General features: G+C 42.7%; 1 protein-coding gene and 1 pseudogene across 1 annotated transcript in view; both read right to left on the reverse strand.

Moving 5' to 3' along the window:
• The window catches only part of ST6GAL1 (ST6 beta-galactoside alpha-2,6-sialyltransferase 1), a 179,796-nt gene extending 160,310 nt beyond the window's left edge, over positions 1-19,486 (reverse strand). The window contains exon 1 of the mRNA XM_049775739.1: positions 19,402-19,486. The gene's annotated coding sequence lies outside the window, so the exon portion shown is untranslated. The remainder of the gene's footprint in view (positions 1-19,401) is intronic.
• LOC126012819 (uncharacterized) lies at positions 6,898-7,058 on the reverse strand (annotated as a pseudogene).
• Positions 19,487-20,741: the final 1,255 nt, after the last annotated feature.

Here is a 20,741-nt window from a genome sequence, read left to right on the forward strand (position 1 = left end):
GAGCACATATAAGTATGTGCTTATACTTATATGCACATTTGTAAAGTGACTGTCATAACATAACCTTCTCACCTAATTACCAAGCAGACTGCAAAGGCCCACAATAACCTGCACTTTATTTTTTTGTTTTGTTCTTTTGTTTGGTTATTTGATTCGTTGGTTCATTGAGATTTTTGTTTGCTTGTTCTGGTTTTGGGGCCACAATTGATGCTGCATAGGTGCTACTCCTGACTCTGCATTCAGGAATCACTCCTGGCAGGCTTGGGAGACCACACGGGATGCTTGGGATTGAATCTGAGCTGGCCGTACTTGCAAGACAAGTACCGTACCCACTGTGCTAACGTTTTGGCCAATAACCTGCACTTTAAAGAGACTCACAAGAGAGGAAAAAGGGAAGGAGACTAAATTATTTTTGTTAGCTTTTTTTTAGTTTTGTTGTTTGGGGGCCACACCTGTGCTGGGATTACTCCTGACTCTACATTGAGGAATTAGTCCTAGTAGTCCTTTGGTGATCGAACCCAGTCAGCCACGTGCATGCAAGACAAACACCTTAGTTGCTATGCTATTGCTCTGGCTCTAAGGGGGCTAATATTTTAACTCTATTTAAATAGCATCGAAAAAAATAGGGTTTATTTCTTTTATAAAAATTGTTTTTAGCCACATAACTTGAACTACCTACTCCTGCCTCCCAACTAGAGGGGGAAATAAAGGAGGCATCAGGACCAAACAGGTGTAAGACTATGAAGCAATAGGATAGGTACAGAGGGGACCACATATTCTAGCAGCCCTGGGGGTGAGGGAAGAGGATATGGGTGGTAGGACAAAAATGGAGGAGTAGGGAAGACAAACCGGTGATGGGAATCCCCTTTGATCTTATGTAAATATGTACCTAAAATATTATTGTCAACAATATGTAAGCCACTGTGATCAAAATAAAAATTATGTTAAAAAATTGTTTTTAGGGGACAGAGCGATGGCACAGTGGTAGGGCATTTGCCTTGCATGCAGCTGACCCAGAACAGACTGTAGTTCGATCCTCTGGCATCCCATATGGTCCCCAAGCCAGGAGCAATTTCTGAGTGCATAGCCAGGAGTAACCCCTGAGCATCACTGAGTATGGCCAAAGAAAATTAAAAATTGTTTTTACATTTTAACTCATCTTATAACAATATAAAAACATAGAAGTAATAGTTTAAAAACCACAGACAGTACAAGAAAAAAATTATATCCTATTGCTTTTGAACTTACATGTCAACCCCATCTCTACATAAATCAAAACAGTGAGTCATAGCAATGCAAAGTATCTGCCTGCATAATTCATCTCTGATAGGACAAATATATAATCACATGAATATATGCAAAAAGATTTAACAAAATCAATATCCACTTAAGATGCAGACAGCAATTAGGAAGCTTCAATCTTATTTTTTTTTAACAACTATGCGAAAATATCAACTAAGATCATAAAAAATACTCTGCAAGGGCTGGAATGACAGTCTAGCAGGGGTCCTCAAACTTTTTAAACAGGGGGCCAGTTCACTGTCCCTCAGACCACTGGAGGGTCTGACTATAGTAAAAACAAAACTTATGAACAAATTCTTTTTTTTTCAGCTTAGAATGGTTTATTTTTCTTATTTTGTGATATTCATTTTATTAAATTGTAGTTATCTTTAAAGTTATGAAATATAACCTAAGTATAGTTAGTTTTCCTAGAATATAATAGTATAAATAACATACAATTAATTAACTAATCAACTCCTCTATTCAAGTTGTTTTAGAATATTTTCTTGCCGAAATTACCAAAGTTAGAACTTTTTTTTTTTTAATTTAAACACCTTGATTACATACATATTTGTGTTTGGGTTTCAGTCATGTAAAGAACACCACCCATCACCAGTGCAACATTCCCGTCACCAATGTCCCAAGTCTCCCTCCTCCCCACCTGACCCCCGCCTGTACTCTAAACAGGCTCTCCATTTCCCTCATACATTTTCATTATTAGGACAGTTCAAAATGTAGTTATTTCTCTAACTAATCTCATCACTCTTTGTGATGAGCTTCCTGAGGTGAACTGGAACTTCCAGCTCTTTTCTCTTTTGTGTCTGAAAATTATTATTGCAAGGGTGTCTTTCATTTTTCTTAAAACCCATAGATGAGTGAGACCATTCTGCGTTTTTCTCTCTCTCTCTGACTTATTTCACTCAGCATAATAGATTCCGTGTACATCCATGTATAGGAAAATTTCATGACTTCATCTCTCCTGACAGTTGCATAATATTCCATTGTGTATATGTACCACAGTTTCTTTAGCCATTCGTCTGTTGAAGGGCATATTGGTTGTTTCCAGAGTCTTGCTATGGTAAATAGTGCTGCAATGAATATAGGTGTAAGGAAGGGGTTTTTGTATTGTATTTTTGTGTTCCTAGGGTATATTCCTAGGAGTGGTATAGCTGGGTCGTATGGGAGCTCGATTTCCAGTTTTTGGAGGAATCTCCATATCGCTTTCCATAAAGGTTGAACTAGACGGCATTCCCACCAGCAGTGGATAAGAGTTCCTTTCTCCCCACATCTCCGCCAACACTGTTTATTCTCATTCTTTGTGATGTGTGCCATTCTCTGTAGTGTGAGGTGGTATCTCATCGTTGTTTTGATTTGCATCTCCCTGATGATTAGTGATGTGGAGCACTTTTTCATGTGTCTTTTGGCCATTTGTATTTCTTCTTTGTTGAAGTGTCTGTTCATTTCTTCTCCCCATTTTTTGATGGGATTAGATGTTTTTTTCTTGTAAAGTTTATGAACAAATTCTTATGCACACTGCATATATCTTATTTTGCAATGAAGAAACAAAACAGATACAAATACAATATGTGGCCCGCGGGCCATAGTTTGAGGACCACTGGTAGAGGGTAGGGCACTTGCCTTGCACACAGTCAACCAAGGTTCAATCCCTGACACTCTGAGCACTGTCACGAGTGATACTGAGCACAAAGCCAATAGTAAGCCCAAACACTGTTTGGTAAAATCAAAATATAAAAAATAAAAATAAACCATACTCAGCAGAAATTTAAGAACAAAAATAATTATACCATGTTAGAATTAAAATTGCTACCATCCATTAAGACTGTACTCAAAGATTACCATAGCATTAAAAATCAGTGATTCAACAAGGTATGGGAGTTCATTTCTGCATTGTGAAAAACCCCTTAAGCATACTCCCTCTTTTGCTGTTTGACACTCTATCAGGACATATCTGTTGAAACTTAGACCTAGATCTTCTTTCAGCACTTTCCATAATGCTCCTGAAGCTAAAATAACACTCCAAGATGTCCTTGCTATATGAATTGCAGATAGAGACTGCGAACAGGAGACAATTGTGCCAGATTGAAAGAAGCAAGAGGGAAGAAGTTGCTGTGTTCTGGCAAGAGCCTTGAGTGGTTGTTGTTCAGTGCAGAGGAGGTGATCAACAGGTATATCTGTATATCTTTCCAATCTCTAAAAATAGACTTTTCTAATATAATGTAACTGAACCTTTCCCTCAGTGTGTCACCATCTTAGGAAGTCTTATTTTAATTGATGTTCTGCTTCTCTCAACACAGAAAACTAGTTATTGATCTGTGATCAAAATAAGAAAAATATTAGGATCTATACTTTCTCCAACTAATTATAGATATGATAAAATAGGTATTTCCTGTATACCTGACACTGCCCTGGACTGCTTAATTCTTACTCATTTAGCTTAGTGAAACTTAATGAATTTACGCATGTAGTCCAAGCCTCCATAAGTGACAATGATGAGCAAGAATTCTAATCCTATATTACTGTATTATTTATTTCTGTTCTACAATAAAATACTTAGATACTTTTTAGAAATGTGTGAGTAGAGCCAAAAAGATGGTTCAATATACTACAGTGCACACTTTACATGTGGGAGCCCAGGTTCAATCAGGAGTGACTCCCGAGCACCAAATTGGGAAGAACACCCCAGCATTACCGAGTATATTTCAAAAACAGGCTTAAAAAAAAAAATCCAGAAAGACTTGTACATGTCCTAGAAATCAAATATATTAAGTCTATGAAATAATCACACCCTATAAATTGTTGTCCTAGGAAAGCATCTGATGAGATCCAACACCCTTTCATGACTTTCAAAAATAGTAATAAACTAATTTAAAAACCTCTCAACAAAATGGGGATTAAAGGAACTATCTCAATAAAATCAAAGCTATTTACCACTAGCTCAGAGCAAACATTATAGTCAATGGAGAAAAAAATAAAAGCCTTTCCTCTAATATCAAGCACAAGACAGGGTTTCCCACTCTGAACACTTTTAAATATATTATTAGAAGTGCTTGTCATAGCAATTAGGCAAGAAAAGATATCAAGGGCATTCAGATAGGAAAGGAAGAAATCAAAGTCTCGCTACTTACACATAGTTTTATATTCTATTTAGAAAACCAACTAGTATGCAAAAATTCATAGCTTTCCAATGTACAAATAATGAAAGATATTAAAATGATCTCATTCACAATCTCCTCAGAAAATCAAGTACGTAGGAATCAACTAAAGAGATGAGAGGCCTTTAAAAAGAAAACTATTCGAGCCAGCATGGGGTCTGGGGAGACCCCAATGTTGAAGGCTTTCTCCCTAGCTTGGGCGTGCTGGGAGCCTTGGTAGGTACCCAGTCGTCCCCTCTCCTGCCCCCGGGCCTCCAGGCCTGCCCTGGGACCGAGCCCAGGCGTCCAGAAAAGGCGGGTGTCCGGTAGTCCCTCCTGGAGGGGATCCCAAGCTTTCCCCGCCCTTTCCCCAGTGAAGGTGGGGAGGGCACAGGGAGGAGGGCGGGTAGATCCTGGCTTTGGGTTCTCTACCGAATCTTTTCTTGATCTGGAGGCTAGCTCTAGCGGGCATGGGGTCAGGGGAGACCCCAATGTCGAAGGCTTTCTCTCTAGCTTGGGCATGCTGGGAGCCTTGGTAGGCCCCCAGCCGTCACCTCTCCTGCCCCAGGGCCTCCAGGCCTTCCCTGGGACCCAGCCCAGGCGGCCAGAAATGGTGGGTCCAAATTTGGGGGTGCTGAGTGCTGCTCATTTTTACTAAGGCAGTCTCTTGCAATTTCTTACCAGTCTACATGTTCAAAATTATATATATTATATATTATGCATATAATTATTATATATTATATATATTAATAATATATCCTATCCTTAAGTTATGTTTTGTGTATGTAGAATGTCCATCTGGTATTCTGCTCTTTCGCACACCCCATAAAGCTCATTTTCACTTTTTAACTCTATCACCCCAACCATCAGTACCCCCCATTTACCCTTTTTAACTTCAGTACTGCACAGTCCTAATCACACTCCAACGTGGTCACTGGATTTAGCAACCCCCAACTATTTCAGAAGACATAAAATGGACACTATGGCTTTGAATATTTTATATCTATTTTCTTTGGCAGCTAACTCTTACTAAATATTCTCTTATACAGTGAAGATTCTCCCCACTTTTTATCTTTTCTTCTCTCTATGAGCTGTTCAATAAGAAATATTCGGTGAAAGAGTCCCTCAGTTTAATGCTTATGTTTAACCATGTCATGGGGAGTTTTGGACTTGTTTTTACAGCCCCTATATGGACCTATAACGCCATGTGGCATTGTTCCTTCTTTGCATAGGCACATTAAAATGGGAAAATACTATACACACAAATAAGTTCTTATCTAATAGAGATTGGAACACACAAATCTTGTAGTGCAATGGGACCTTACACCCTGAACATTGGCATAATGACAAGTAACAGGCCTCAGAAGAATGGGCATTCTCCATTCACCCCTGAACCAGGGAAGCTATCTATGAAACATCCAAGGTTTTTTATAACAACACCTGGAAGCAATCCTCTACCAGGGAAGACCCTACCGCTGCTCAGACATCTATCTACTCAAAAGAGACTTCCCTTAACACTGAGAAGAGAAGAACATCAACGACCTGTGTACTGGACAGGGCTTTCTGCATTGCCCTTTAATTGTGAGGTGAAACTAGAGGATACTCCACATCCTAACTTTAATGTAGGATATGCAGATTCCAGGATCTTTAATACAGAAACATGATACCAACAACAGAGACTGTGTGAAAAATAAAAATCTGTTGGCACTACAGACAATGACTTGGATTGGGCAAACTAGTTTGCCTGGAGCCTAGAGTTGGTCTTATGCCAGGAAACTTCAGGGATAGGGTCTCCTTGTATTTAGGCCAAGACTTTTCCTTTCCATGTCCCCCATATTTTGGTGGGCCTATACAAACAATTATTGCCACTCTCACACCGTTTTTACTGTGCTCCTTTGACTCAGTCTTAAAAAAGAAAAACCCACTTTTGAGGTTAACTTAAACTAATATGCATGTGCATGGAAATGTAAAAAAATACTATGCCTTCAATGTTTAAGGAGTTACATAAGTTGTATGGCTTTAGATTGCTTGATGTGCTGCTAAGAAATATTATGTATTACAATCTGGGGACTTGAGGGACAAAGTAATTGTACATGGGCTCTGTTTTATTTTTCTTAATGTTCTTTGGCTGAAAGTTCAAAGTTAAGATATCAGCAAGGGGACTTCTGAGAATTCTGTTTATGGGTGATTGTCTTTCCACTGTAACTTTACCTTGTCCTCTTTCTTTGCATCTTTGTTCTCATAATTAAAAATAAAAAATTTTAATAAAAAAAATTCAGAAACTCATAACGCTTAAAAAAAAGAAAACTACTCAAAGAAAGACCTATTCAAGAAATAAAGGAGGATACTAGGAAAAGAAAATGCTCATGGATTGGGACAATTAATTGTATTAAAATGGCAATACATTTTATATTCTATATATATTTTATAGATTCCATGTAGTCCCTATAAGGAGACCATGATGATTTTCAAATAAATAAATCAAACACTCCTAAAATTCATATGGAACAATAAACCTCCATGAGCAGTTAGAACTATCCTTGGGGAAAAGAAGATGGTTTCAATGAGCAATAATTGCACTTCGGATAAACCTCACTGGCTGCAATACTGCCACAGTACAAAGATGGAAAGAAGATTGGGGGCAATTCCCCAATTCTAAACTGTACTATAAAGCAGTAGTAATTAAAACAGCATGATATTGTAACAGACCCTCAGATCAGTGAAATAAAATAGAATATCCTAAAACATATCTCAGGTATAAGCTAATCTCTAATAAAAGAGCAAAAAATATGAAGTGAAGCAAAATAAACCTTTTCAACAAGTGGTGGGGGAGTTAGTGGGGAAGCTACATGCATAAAAATGAGCTCAGACCTCTTTCTAACACCATGCACAAAGATCAAATCAAAATGAAGTAAAGAACTTGATATCAGACCTAAAACCATAAGATACATAGAGAAAAATGTAGGCAGGACATTAAAGCTAAAGACATCTTCAAGGATAAAGCACCTCAGACCAAGCAAATGAAAAAATATATATAAATAAATAGAACTACATTAGGGGTCCAGCACAGGGTAAGCTGTCTCTGCTTAATAAGGGTGGAGCCAGAGGAGCATGACTGCTCCACTTAGCTCCATGGCTGCACACATCTTCTAGCACATAAACCCCACTAACAACATGTAGTAAAAACCACACTACAAGCCTGGCAATGGGGAAACAGTGTTAGACAACACCATACATAGAGAATGAAGATGGCAGCTCTGATGACCCAAAAAGTAACAACCATCTGGTTAGCCCCTCAGATAGAGTTTAGAATAGAAATATGGAGGATGTTCAGAGAACTCAAGGAAAGCATAGATTGAGCTGAACAGACCACAAAGATGGAATTCAGAAAACTCCAAGCTGAAGTAATAGGACTGAAAAACTCAGTAGATGAAGTGAAGGCCTCAACGGAAAGCCTCTCCAACAGAGTGGCAGTAGCTGAAGAAAGAATCAATATGAGATGCAGAACAACTCCATCAACAGAAGAGATTGAAAAAGAACCTTAAAGCAAGTAATCAGACAATGGAAAAAGTCCTCAAAGAATGTGAACAGATAAAAATAGAAGTCTTTGATAAACTCATCAGAGTCCCAGAGACCCAGGAAGAAAAATCCCCAGGAAGAATCAACAGTCAAGGACATAATTACAGAGAAATTCCAAGGGCTAAAGACTGCATGCAACCAAATCCTGCATGCCAGAAGAATACCTGCTAAAAGAGACCCAAAGAAAAGCACACCAAGACACATCCTAGTCACAATGACGAATCCCACAGACAGGGACAAAATACTGAAAGCAGTGAGATCAAAAAAGAGAAATTACATTCAAAGGAGTTTCCTTAAGACTTACAGCAGACTTGTCACAAGAAACCCTTAAGGCCAGAGAGCAGTGGTGGGATAGAGTAACAAAACTCAACAAAAATGAAAGCTTCGCCTAAATTACTTCATCCTGCCAGATTCACTTTCAGGTTTGAAAGAAGTATACATAGCTTCACGATTAAACAGCATCTCAGGAACTTTCCAGATTCAAAACTGGGGGATGGAGAGGTGGCACGAGTGGTAGGGTGTTTGCCTTGCACGCTGCTGACCTAGGACGAACTGCAATTCAATCCCCCAGCATTCCAGATGGTCTTCCCAGCTGGGAGCTATTTCTGAGCACATAGCCAGGAGTAACCCCTGAGTATCAACGGATGTGGCCCACAAAGAAAAAAAAATAGATAAATTGAAAGGACAAGACAGACCTAAAGACATATCAAACTTCTACACGAAGATGGCTTTAGGGCAAAGTGATAGCACAGCTGTAGGGTGTTTGCCTTGTCTGCAGCTGACCCAGGACAGACCTGGGTTTAATTCCCAGCATCCAATATGGTCCCCCATGCCTGCCAGGAGCGATTTCTGAGTGAAGAGCCAAGAGTAACCCCTGAGCATTGCCAGATGTGACCCCAAAACAATCAAACAAAAACAAAGATGGCTCTAAATCCCATGACAATTATCTCTCTCAATGTCCAAATACACCAGTTAAGAGACACAGAGTGGCTAAATGGATCAAAAAGCTAAACCCAACATTCTGCTGCCTCCAAGACACATCTGAATAGTCAGCACAAACACAGACTCAAAATCAATGTTGCAAGCACAAATCAGAAAGGAAGAAGGAGCCTACATAAATATCTTAATGACACATCTCATAAAATTAGAAAACGATCAACAAAATGAACCCAATATAAGTAAGCAGAAGAAAATAACAAAACTTAGAGCAGAAATTAATGAAATGGAAACCCAAAAAACGGGGCCGGAGAGATAGCATGGAGGTAAGGCGTTTGCCTTTCATTCAGGGGGTCATCGGTTCGAATCCCGGCATCCCATATGGTCCCCCGTGCCTGCCAGGAGCAATTTCTGAGCCTGGGGCCAGGAATAACCCCTGACCCAAAACCAAAAAGAAAAAAAAAATCAAAAGATCAACGACAGCAAAAGTTGGTTCTTTTAAAAAATAAACAAGAGGGGCCGGAGAGATAGCACAGTGGTAGTGTGTTTGCCTTGCAAGCAGCCGACCCAGGACCAACAGTGGTTCGAATCCCAGCCTCCTGTATGGTCCCCATGCCTACCAGGAGCGATTTCTGAGCACAGAGCCAGGAGTAGCCCCTGAGCACCACTGGGTGTGCCCCCCAAAAAAAGAAAATAAATAATTAACAAGATTGATAAACTACTAGCAAAACTCACAAAAAAAAGGAAGAGAGAGAAACTTAATTAGAAATGATTAGAAATGAAAAGGGAGAGATCACTACAGATAATACAGAGATCCAAAGGGTAATCAGAGACTACTTTGAGAAATTCTATGCCATGAAATATGAGGGCCAGAAGGACCAGCTCATGATTTGAAGCTTACCACAAAGAGTTGTGAATGCAGTTAGAGAAATGAGTACTCTAAGAACTATCACAACAATGTTAATGAGTGAAAGAAGTAGAATGCCTGTCTCAAATACAGTGGAGTGAGAGAAAGGGTGGGGGGTAGTGTTGATGGGAATGTTATACTGGTGAAGTGGGTATTCTTTATATGACTGAAACCTAACTACAATTATGTCTGTAATCAAGGTGCTTAAATAAAGATATCAAAAAAAGAACTACATGAGGTCGGAGAGACAGCATGGAGGTAAGGCGTTTGCCTTTCATGCAGGATGTCATCGGTTTGAATCCCGGTGTCCCATATGGTCCCCTGTGCCTGCCAGGAGCAATTTCAGAGCCTGGAGCGAGGAATAACCCCTGAGCGCTGCCAAGTGTGACCTAAAAACCACACAAAAAAAAAAAGAACTACATTAAAATAAAAAGCTTCTGCACTTAAAAAGAAATAATGACCAAAACATAAAGGCTGCCCATTGAATGGGATAAATTATTTACCCAACAACCATCTGATAAGTCATTAATATCCAAAATTTCCAATACACTGGTAGATAGTAAAAAGAAAAAATCCAATCCCATTAAAAAAAATGTGGAGAAGAATTGAATATAATTTCCTCAGAGAAGAAAAACATATGGCCAAAAGGCTTATGGAAAAAAATGCTTGACATAGTTAATTATTGAGGAGATGCAAATCAAAACAACAATAAAATATCACCTCATACCACTTACATGCCACAGACTGGCATGCATCCAAAAGGACAAGAACAACTAGTGCTGGTGTGGATGGAGAAGGAAAGGGCTTCTCATTCACTGTTGGTGGTAATGTCAACTGGTCCATCCTTTTTGTAAAACAATATGGACATTCCTCCAAAAACTAGAAATTGATTTTCCATTTGATGCAGCAGTACAGCTCCTGGGAATATATCCTAAAACAGAGAGGCTCAAAACAGTGCAAAAAAGGCATCTACACTCCTTTGTTCATAGCAGCACTATTCACAACAGCCAGAATCCAGAAACAACCCAAGTGCCCAAGAACAGATGAACAGATAAAGAAACTAGGGCACAACTACACATCAGAAGACTACACAGTCATTAGGGAAAAATGATGTCATGAAATTTGCTTATACATGGATAAACATGTAGAATATGATGTTGAGTGAAATGAGTCAGAATGAGAGGGGCAGACATAGAATGATCATATTCATATGTGAGATATTTAAAAAAAAAGTATGAGACTACTCAAAACTACTACATAAATGAGTAGATCTCATTTCTAATGTCCAAAGACATTAGAAATTCAAAGACATTAGAAATAAGGGGCAAGCCCTCATGCCCCCATCAAACTATGGACTGTTGCAAGATACCGAAATCAGCTTCAGCAAAACCCCTACTTTAAGGACAATATAGGGTTCTGTAATGCCACAAAACATGTCTCAAACTCAACTATCACCTGTTGTCTTCAAATACCCTTGTTTTCTTTCTTTTTTTTTTTAACATAAAAGGGTCACATGCATCTCTTTTGTATATCTCAGATGTATTCCCTTACATCTATAACTCTTTTCAAATATCCTCATATAGTGACAATTTTGCCCACTACATTAGTTATTTGATTGTTTGATTTTTCCCCTGTGAGATCTGTTTTATAAGCAATACTGGTAGAAGAGTAACTCTGTATAGATTTCACGTTTATACCAAGTTACAGGAAATGTTAGACTTTATTCGTTGGCCCCCAGATGCACCAACAATATCTTGTGGCATTGCTTCTCTTTTGCATAGGCATTTTAAAATGGGAAAATAATACATATGCAAACAAGTTTTTATCTAATAGAGATGGGAACACAAATTTGGCAATGTAATTAGGCCTTTTACCCTGAACATTGCCATAATGATTTGGCTCAGGCCTCAGAAGAATGGGCATCGCCCACACACACCTGAACTATGGAAACAACCACAAGTGTCTTTAACACTCCCAGGATCCAAGCCTCTACCAGAGAAGACCTACCACTGCTTTGGCATTGACTGACTCCAAAGAGTACTCCCAACACCCAGGCGACTCAGCAACAGTCTGCATGCAGTGCAGATCGCTCTGCATTAATGATATGCTGAAACTAGAGGATGCTCCACATCAGCCTGACATCGACAAAAGAAATGCACAGAATCCAGAGTCTTTAAATATAAAAGTCTGATACCAACTATAGCTAAAGTGTGCAAAAGTTTCACCAGGACCTTGAGTATGACTGGAGTTGGATAGACTAGTATGCCTGGAATCCAGAGTCTGTCTTATGCCAATAAACTTCTGGGGTTGAGGCCTTTTTGTAATCAAGTCAAGGACTTTTTTTCCATTTTCTCCATTTTTCTGGACCTATGCAAAAATTGGCGATTGCCACTATCACACCTTTACTATATTTTTTTACTCTTATTCTTTAAGGAAAAAAATACAACTTACTGAACTTAAAAACAAATTACTGTAGTAGAATGCCTGTCTCGAATGCAGGTGGGGGATGGGAAGGGGGAGGGGGTAATGTTGCACTGGTGAAGGGGGGTGTTCTGGTTATGACTGTAACCCAAATATGATCATGTTACTTAAATAAAAAAATATATTCAATAAAAAAAGAATAAGCCTGAGCACTGCCAGGTATAGCCCCAATGCACATCCTCCATAATAATTTTAACATTGAATATAAGGGTTATAGGTATTAGAGATTCAAGGACTGCAGCTTGAGAAACAATGATCTCTGGGTTTATTTTTTTTAATCACTAATTCTATTATAAAATATTCCATTAGAGGTAGAAGGAGGGTGCTGGGATACAGCTCAGTTCTAAAGTATAGGCTTCGCACGTACAAAGCCCTGAGTTCAATCCCCAGCACCCTCTAAAAATGCCATAATCATTAGGATCAATGCTGTACAACTGTGTATTCTCACATCAAACTGTGTCCACATCAATTTTAATATGTGAATTTTAACATATAAATATGTAAATTGGATGTTAAGTTTTAAACATGTAAGTTTGACAAATGTAATATGTAAGTCATGGTATAACAGCATTTTGTGTGCTAAAATATCATCATGTTTATGTCTATGGAAACATACAGTTGGGCTTTGAACAACTCAGAAGTGAAGAGCATCAACTTTCTGCAGTGGAAATTTACATATAACTTTGGACACACCAAAAATAAATAGCCTGCTAATGACCCAAAGTCTTGCTGATAGCATAGTCAAATAGCACATTTTGCATGTGATTTGTGTTATATACTATATGCTTATTGTACACTTGCTATTAGCCAGAATGCCAGGAAGCAATATATATTGTATTCTTAGAATAAAGGGAAAATGAAGCATTTTAAGATACTTACAAGAAAAAGCAAAAAAAAAAAAAAAAAAAAAAAAAAGAAAAGAAAAGAAAAAAGGGGCAGTACTGGACCATTGTAGAAAGCTTGCTACAGCCAGGCGGTGGCGCTAAAGGTAAGGTGCCTGCCTTGCCTGCGCTAGCCTTGGACGGACCGCGGTTCGATCCCCCGGTGTCCCATATGGTCCCCCAAGCCAGGAGCAACTTCTGAGCACATAGCCAGGAGTAACCCCTGAGCGTTACTGGGTGTGGCCCAAAAACCAAAAAAAAAAAAAAAAAAAAAAGAATGCTTGCTACAAAGGAGAGAGTAGAGCAGTTAGGTCAAAGGGACCACTATGATAATGACAGTTGAAAATGATAACCCAGGGTAAAAACTGGGTGATTAAAGGAGATAAAGTAATATGCTTGAAACCCTTACAATAACCTTACAGTTACAGTAACCTTACAGAAACCCTTAGAGTACTGCAAACCACAATGCCTAAAAATATAATAGAGGAAAGGGGAGGAAAAGTCAGAGAGAAGAAAAATGTCTGCCACTGAAACAGGCTGTAGTGGGTAGAGTGGAAGGGAAACTAGGACGTTGCTGGCAGGAAGTGTACACATTTCACACTGGTGATGGGATCAGTGTGTTGGCACCTTGAATGAAATTCAGCCATCAACAACTTTATAACTGTGTATCTCAGTGATTCAATTAAAAAAACAAATAAATAAAAATAAAGTGTGGCCCAAGGTTTTGGTGGGAGATGACGCAAAGGGGCTGGAGGGATGCCACATGGTCCTCCAAAGACCTCTGGGAGTGACTCCCCAACTAAATTAAAACAAATAGATAAAGTTTGGTCCAGTAATTACAACTGTAGGAGTGTACCCTATGAAAGTTATCTGAAATACAGAGATTTAGATATTGTCTTAATCATGTTGATTACAATAAGGAGAAATCAGTCATGGTCTGACTATGGCCAGCATCCAGGAAACCTTCCCCAGGCTCCAATCTTGGGCAGCAAATCTGCCTCCTCTGAGTCTTTCTCTGAGCAGCCTTCAATGGTCTCTTGCTCCTCCATGGTACTCTGAGCTTCCCAAAAGCTAATTCTTCATATACATCTGTGGTTTAGAGTAAGTTTATAAATCCCAAAGGACTGAATTAATCAAAGACCCTGGAGATGCTCAATGAACACATTTAGAAACAGAAAGCCAAGATGTTAAAGTTAAATTATTGGGAGGTAGCAAGGGCAAAATTGAAATCTTTCCCTTCTACCAGAGATTTCAGACTTTTAAGATTTTTTTAAAAAAATAATTAAACTAAAGAAACTATTTGAATGCTTTTAATGAGAATGATAGAGGAAAGGGGGGGGGAAATGTAAGCAGCTTTTTTCCTCTCCTTTTCGGGGCCTCACTGAAAGGATCACTGAAGTCAACAGGTCCTAGGAAACCATGTGGCTTTGGGGATGCAGAGCAGCTGGCATGGGTGATGAATGAAAAGGCACAGATTTAATGCGGATGTAAATTATGACATGTATAGAAGAAACCTGAGCAAGAAGAGGAAGAGATAACTGCACTCTTAGTATGTTCTCCACCATTTAAAGAAAACAGCTTCATTTTTTAAAAAAGCAAGAAACTTGCCAAATGTTAAGTGATTATCTTTTAATATGAATTTATTTTTGTTTTTCTGTGCTTTCTCAATACTTTCCAAGGTGCATTTAATGGACTCACATTATTTTTCATAATCAGAATGATAAATCAAATATAAAACATCAAGTTTATTCTGAGGCTAATCTGACCCTTCTGTAATAACGGAAAATGCTAGCAGTTTTATAATGCGGTGAAAGGCATAGCTTCTGTGTAGCAATTTATTCACTTTAACTCCAGGAAAAGCAGGAGAAAACTGACCTTCCAGCCCACTTGCTTATCAGTAAACACAAATTGAAAAATGAATGAGAGTACTGTAACTTTGGCGTGAAAGTTCTGGTCTTGCTTTTTATTACTTTCCACTAGGTTTATTTGTCTTAGAGTTACACAGACCTCACAAGCACCCAAAGGGCCCCTTTACAGTTCAGCAAGCATTCACACTCCTTGTAACTAGGTAAGGTCTCCTATTTCAAGCACAGAGCTTACCCTATAGGGTTATTCTCTCACAATCACTCTCCACCACTTAGAAAGCTGGCGAGCACTCAAGGCTGCCAAGAGGTCTGAGCAGTGGAAAGCCTGTGTCACAAGACTAGATGCCCACAATTCCTGGAGGAAGAAACATTCTCTTTCCCTCACATAACACAAAGGAGCACAGTCTTTTGGTGCTACAGGAACTTGAGAGAAAGGCGAAACCGACTTCTCTCTCTCTGTGGCCTGAACATCTTTCACTTCGTGTGAGAAACCTGTGCAGGAGGGACTGTCTGCACAAGATAAAAAACAAGAAGTTAGGTAACAAGAAAGAGTGCAGTGAAGTCCCTCACATGATTTCTCACTATCCTTTGCTTTATATCAAACAGCTCCCTGCTGAGAAAGTCAGAGGCAGAAGCTTCCATGGATGACTCGGGCTAGAGTAAAATGAACCTCTTAGTAAACACAAAGAAGATGGATCCCCAATGATAACTGTTACATTCTTTACCATATCCACCTTTGGGATCCATGGCTTTGTTTAACAACCAATGCCTATTTAAATCCATAAGGAATTCACTCCCTGACTTAAAGGGTGTTGTTATAACAACCATCATAACTTGCACTTTTCTCTGGGGTACCAACAAGTCATTTGATGCAACATTGTCCCATTTATGAAAAAAAAAAAGGGGGGGGAGGAAAAATGAGGCAGTAGAGACAGACCCTTTGCTCTGGGTCTCTTGGCAAGAAATTTTTGTTTGGTGGCTTGTTTTTCCAACCAGAAAGCAAAAGGGTTGGTGGCCAAATGCACTAAAATTCCGTGCAGGGCAAGCATCCTGATGAGAAAAGATACTCCAGTGCCAAAACAGAAATACCAAGAAAAAGCAACATCCTGTCAACTCTGAGAACCCAGTGTAACTAGGAAATAACCAAGAGAGGCAAAACAGCACGTCATCTTGAGAGAAACCGAGGCTACAAAAGTGGTTCTTATTTTCTTTTTTAATTTTCCAGCTTTTCTTCTGCCACATACAAAAATAAGCTGATACCTCCGTGGGAATTTGATGGGGGGGGGGGGACTTAAAGTCAGTGAAACCCAAAAGTGCCTGTGGAGTAGCCAACTATGAGACACTTTCTCCCCAGATGGGTTGATACCCTCAGCCCATGCTTATGACCAAACAAAAGCTCCTCCTGGCTTAGCCAGGAGAGACAGAACATGCAAGTCACTCAGTGGTTTTATCTCAGTTGGGGTGTTGGGGGCAGGCAGCTGCCAGGAAGTCAAATGAATACAGAACTCTCAAGAATGATCAGGGAAGGAAAACATTTTGAGTACTTTCATCTCATTTCGCTCTCTGCTGCCTAAAGCCACTGCCTGTGAATCCACGTGTTGCTGGCAAGGTGGGAGTGAGTGACCCGGAAATCAGGTCCTTTTCTCCGTTGTGGGTTTCACCGGGTGTAAACTGGTGCAAGTGAAGGTATCCATCCCCATCCGACCTTAACCTGAGTTTGATGCCTGTAAAAGGTCAGTGGTCACTAGATGCCCGATAGACTCAACTCACGGGTACTGGAAACTGGAATTTCTTCCCTTCTCCCCCAGGGCATGCATCTCCAGCGTTACTTGCAATGGTACCCACATCCCAAGGAATCAGGCTTACTTACTCTCAGGTGCCAGCATCTCCTAGGCCCGCGCACATTACCCACAGAGTAACCCTAGGGTCTGCTCCTGCCACAACAGCACCTAAGAGGCCGAGTCATCCCACCTCACCCTCCTAGCTCTCACTGCCGCCTAAATAGATTTGAGTAGCTACAATCCGCAGAGCTGAGGCTGAGCAAAAGAAAGATCAACCCAAATGCAGAGACTCTCTCTTTGCCTAGCTCAAAAACCTAGTTCCAATCAATGGATCGAAGTTAAAGAAAAATCATAACCGGCCGCCTCTAGACCGAGAGGCCTCGGCTGGCCTTGCTCGGAAAGAACATATAGCTAGACACAATGAGTCGAAAGGTGCTGAAGCTGGTTGGTACCAGGCTGGCGAAGCTCCAGGACCCCGAGACAAAGCGCAAGAGGAAACCCCCAAACCAGCCCGCACTGGACGCCGTTCGCACCGGACTTTCTCTGGGCCAGCAGGGGAGGCGCTCGCGGTCTCCGGACAGAAGCGGAGCTGGAGTGCGGGGACAAGAGTGCGGGACTCCGGGCACGGTCTTTCTTGGGCCTGGGTCCCCCATCATCCTTATGTTAGATGGAACCCCTTCCCGGTTTCAGAAAGCGCCGGGAGGTGCAAGTAGGGGTTGGTGCTTTTCTCACCGGGGAGCAAAATCATCCGGACCCCGAGATGAGCCGGGGTGGGGGGGACACTGGGGGGAATCTCTTCATCTGCGGTGTTGCTGTCCTGCTCCCTTGGAAAGTCACCGTTCGCTCTGGGGCCCCAAGGGGCAGCTTTTACGCATCCTATCGACCTCCTCCTCCTGCTGCTGCAGCAAGTGGCGCCTCCGGCTAAGCCGAGCCGGGCCCGCTCGAGACAAAGACGGGGCTCCGCAGGGCCGCACCTAAGCGCGGGGCGCACGTGCAAACGTTTGTTTGTGGTGGTCCCCGAACCCCCACTCCGCCTCGGGCCTCAGTTTCCCGGTCCAGATCTGCATGAACTCGGTGGCAAGGGGGTCTGTCTGCCAGGCGCCCCGCGGCCCGGTCCTCGATCCTCCCAGCGCTCTGCCGGGGAAAAGAATAACTGGGTTCCCGGGGGCCGCGCGCGCACGTGGGTTTGTTGTGGGTCCCAGTCCGGGAGGAAGCCGGGAGGGTCACCGGCGCGAGCGGATGATTCCCCCCCCCGACACCCCAAGTCCCCCTTCTCAGTAAGAAGGGGGCCAGCCCCGGCCCCGGATCACACTCCGCGCTCTGAGCGCGCCCCGAATCCTGCAGCCGCCTCCGCTCCGCTCCGCGCCCCGGCACGCGCCTCCTCCCGGGGGGCCTGGCTGCACCGCCCACCGCACCCCGACTCACCCCGCGCTCTCTGCCGTCCGCCCGCAGCGGGCGGGTTCCCTTTGTTAGCGCCCCGGCGTCTCCCCAGCCCCGGGCCCGGCCAGGCTCCTTCCCGCGGCTCCCTCGGACCGAGCGAGCGGGCGAGCGAGCGAGCGCCCCGCGGCCGGCGGCCGGCGACCGGCGGGAGCCCCGGGAAGGAGGGTCCGCGGCCGAGGGGAGCTGGGCACGGGCGGACCGGGGACCCGAGAAGGAGGGGAAGGAGCTCGGCCGAGGGGCGGGGGCTGGGAGTCGCCTCGGCTATGCAAATCGACGGGAAGGCCAGGTGGTTCCTGGCACGCACGCTGCGCCCCCAAACCCGCGAGACCCTCCCTCCGGGCGTCAGCAATCGGGGTGTCTCGCTTCGGGCACTGGGAGATGCTGGGACGCTGCCGCCCCCGAGGAGCGAGGACCCGAGGACCAGGAGGCGGAGCCGGGCGGAGAAGCGTGGAACCCGAAATGCTGGAGGTGCTCCCCCTCCCAGAGCCCGCAGGCTGAACCCAGAGCCTTTGGTGTTTAAAGGGGTGATGGGACGGGGTTGGGGGGCGGGAGACGGTCTGCGATGGCGACACTAAGCAAGTCACTTTGACCTCCTCAAGCAGCCGGTGGCTGGTGTGTGTTGTTACACGGTCCTAGGCGGGGGCCCTTTCACTGCGACTGTTCTGGGGCTGCTAGGTTGAAAAGAGGAAGCAAGTGTACCCCACTGCCAGCAGACATCTCTGACGTCCCCAAGGCCACTTGGTCAAAATGGAGACCTGCCTGACAGGAAGGTCTCAGGTCCTTAGGCCACCACCCAACCAGGGCCAAGGGCCAAAGCTGCCTTCCAAAGGTCTATAGAGGAGCACCCCACTTAACACGGACAGTGCTTAATGGGAAAGGGTAGAGAAGAGGAGGGTGGAAACAGACTGGGTCCCCTGGGAATTTACTATCGGGTAGACACTGTCAGTGCTTGAAACCCAGTCTCAGGATTCTCTCTCCAAATCCAGGTGGACTTCCCACCAAGGCAGCTGGAAGACAGAGATGGTAGCCTCAATTCATCCCCAACATCCTACTTCCAAATGCTATTTTCTCTTTCGCCAAATCCTAGACCGCTCTTACCTGAACCTTTCTCCATTTCTGGAGAAGTATTTTCTGCCCAGGGCCAAAACTTCAGATGTGCACGGTGCCAAGCAAAGTCCATTCAGACCTCTCTGATCAACTAGCTAGTTCTCCCTATATATGCTTCTGGAGGCCTGGGAGTTCCCTCTTCACTCTTCCGTAGAATGGTGATGTTAGGAACGGTGTTGTTGTCAGGATTATGTAATGTGATCTCTCTTATGCACTGGGCTTTGTTTTCGTTTGGGGGCCACACCTTGCAGTGCTTAGTGGTTATTCCTGACTCTGTGCTCAAAAATCACTGCTGGCAGACTGGGAAGACCATATGAGTTGCCGAGGATTGAACCCAAGTCAGCTGCATGCAAGGCAAACACCCTATCCACTGTACTTTGCTCCTGACCCAGAAGGCACTCATAAACACCAAGTGTTTTAATGAATAAGTGGAATCACACATATTCATTCAGAAGGCCATTTAAGGAAAATGCTACACTAGAGGTTTTATGCTTTATTCTGAGGAAACTGAAAGCTATTTTCAAAAGATTGGGGTGGGAGGACATACTCTGCAGTGCTCCGGGGTTTCTCATGGCTTTATACTTTAGGAATCATTCCTTGCAGGCTTGGAAGCCATATGGGATATAAAGGATGGAACCTGGATTGTACTATCTTTCTGTCCCTCTCTCAAAAAGTTTTTGTTTTTGTTTGGGGGCCACACCCAGCGATGTTCAGGGGTTTCTCCTGGAAGGCTCTGGGGACCATATGGGATACCAAGAATCGAACCTGGATTGGTCCTGAGTCAGTCCAGGTCTACCACGTGCAAGGCAAACACCCTATAGACTATGCTATCACTCCTGCCTCCAAAAAAACTTTTTTTAAAAGATTACATACAAAGGAACCAGAGTGATAGCACAGCTATAGGGCATTTGCCTTGCACACAGCCAACCCTGGATGGACCCCAGTTCGATTTCCAGCATCCCATATGGTTCCCCTGAGCCTGCTAGGAGTGATTTCCGAGCAGAGCCAGGAGTAACTCTTGAGTGCTGCTGGGTGTGACCCCCCAAAAAAAAAGGCTTGTATACAGGGGCTAGAGCAACAGTACAGTACATAGGGTGTTTGACCTGCACATGGCCTACTCAGCTTGAATCCCCAGCACTACATTTGGTTTCCTAAGCCCACCATGAATGATCTCTGGAGGAAGATGGATATAAGCTCTATGCAAAGTAAAATAAGAAACCATAAAAGTGAAATTAAAAAGATTATATACAGGGCCAGGGAGATGGCTCAAATGACTAATGTGCATGCTTAGCTTGCAGGAGTCTATATTTGAGCCCCTTCTTTGCATGGTC

This window comes from Suncus etruscus, chromosome 6 (genome assembly GCF_024139225.1).
Source record: "Suncus etruscus isolate mSunEtr1 chromosome 6, mSunEtr1.pri.cur, whole genome shotgun sequence".
Taxonomy (NCBI): domain Eukaryota; kingdom Metazoa; phylum Chordata; class Mammalia; order Eulipotyphla; family Soricidae; genus Suncus; species Suncus etruscus.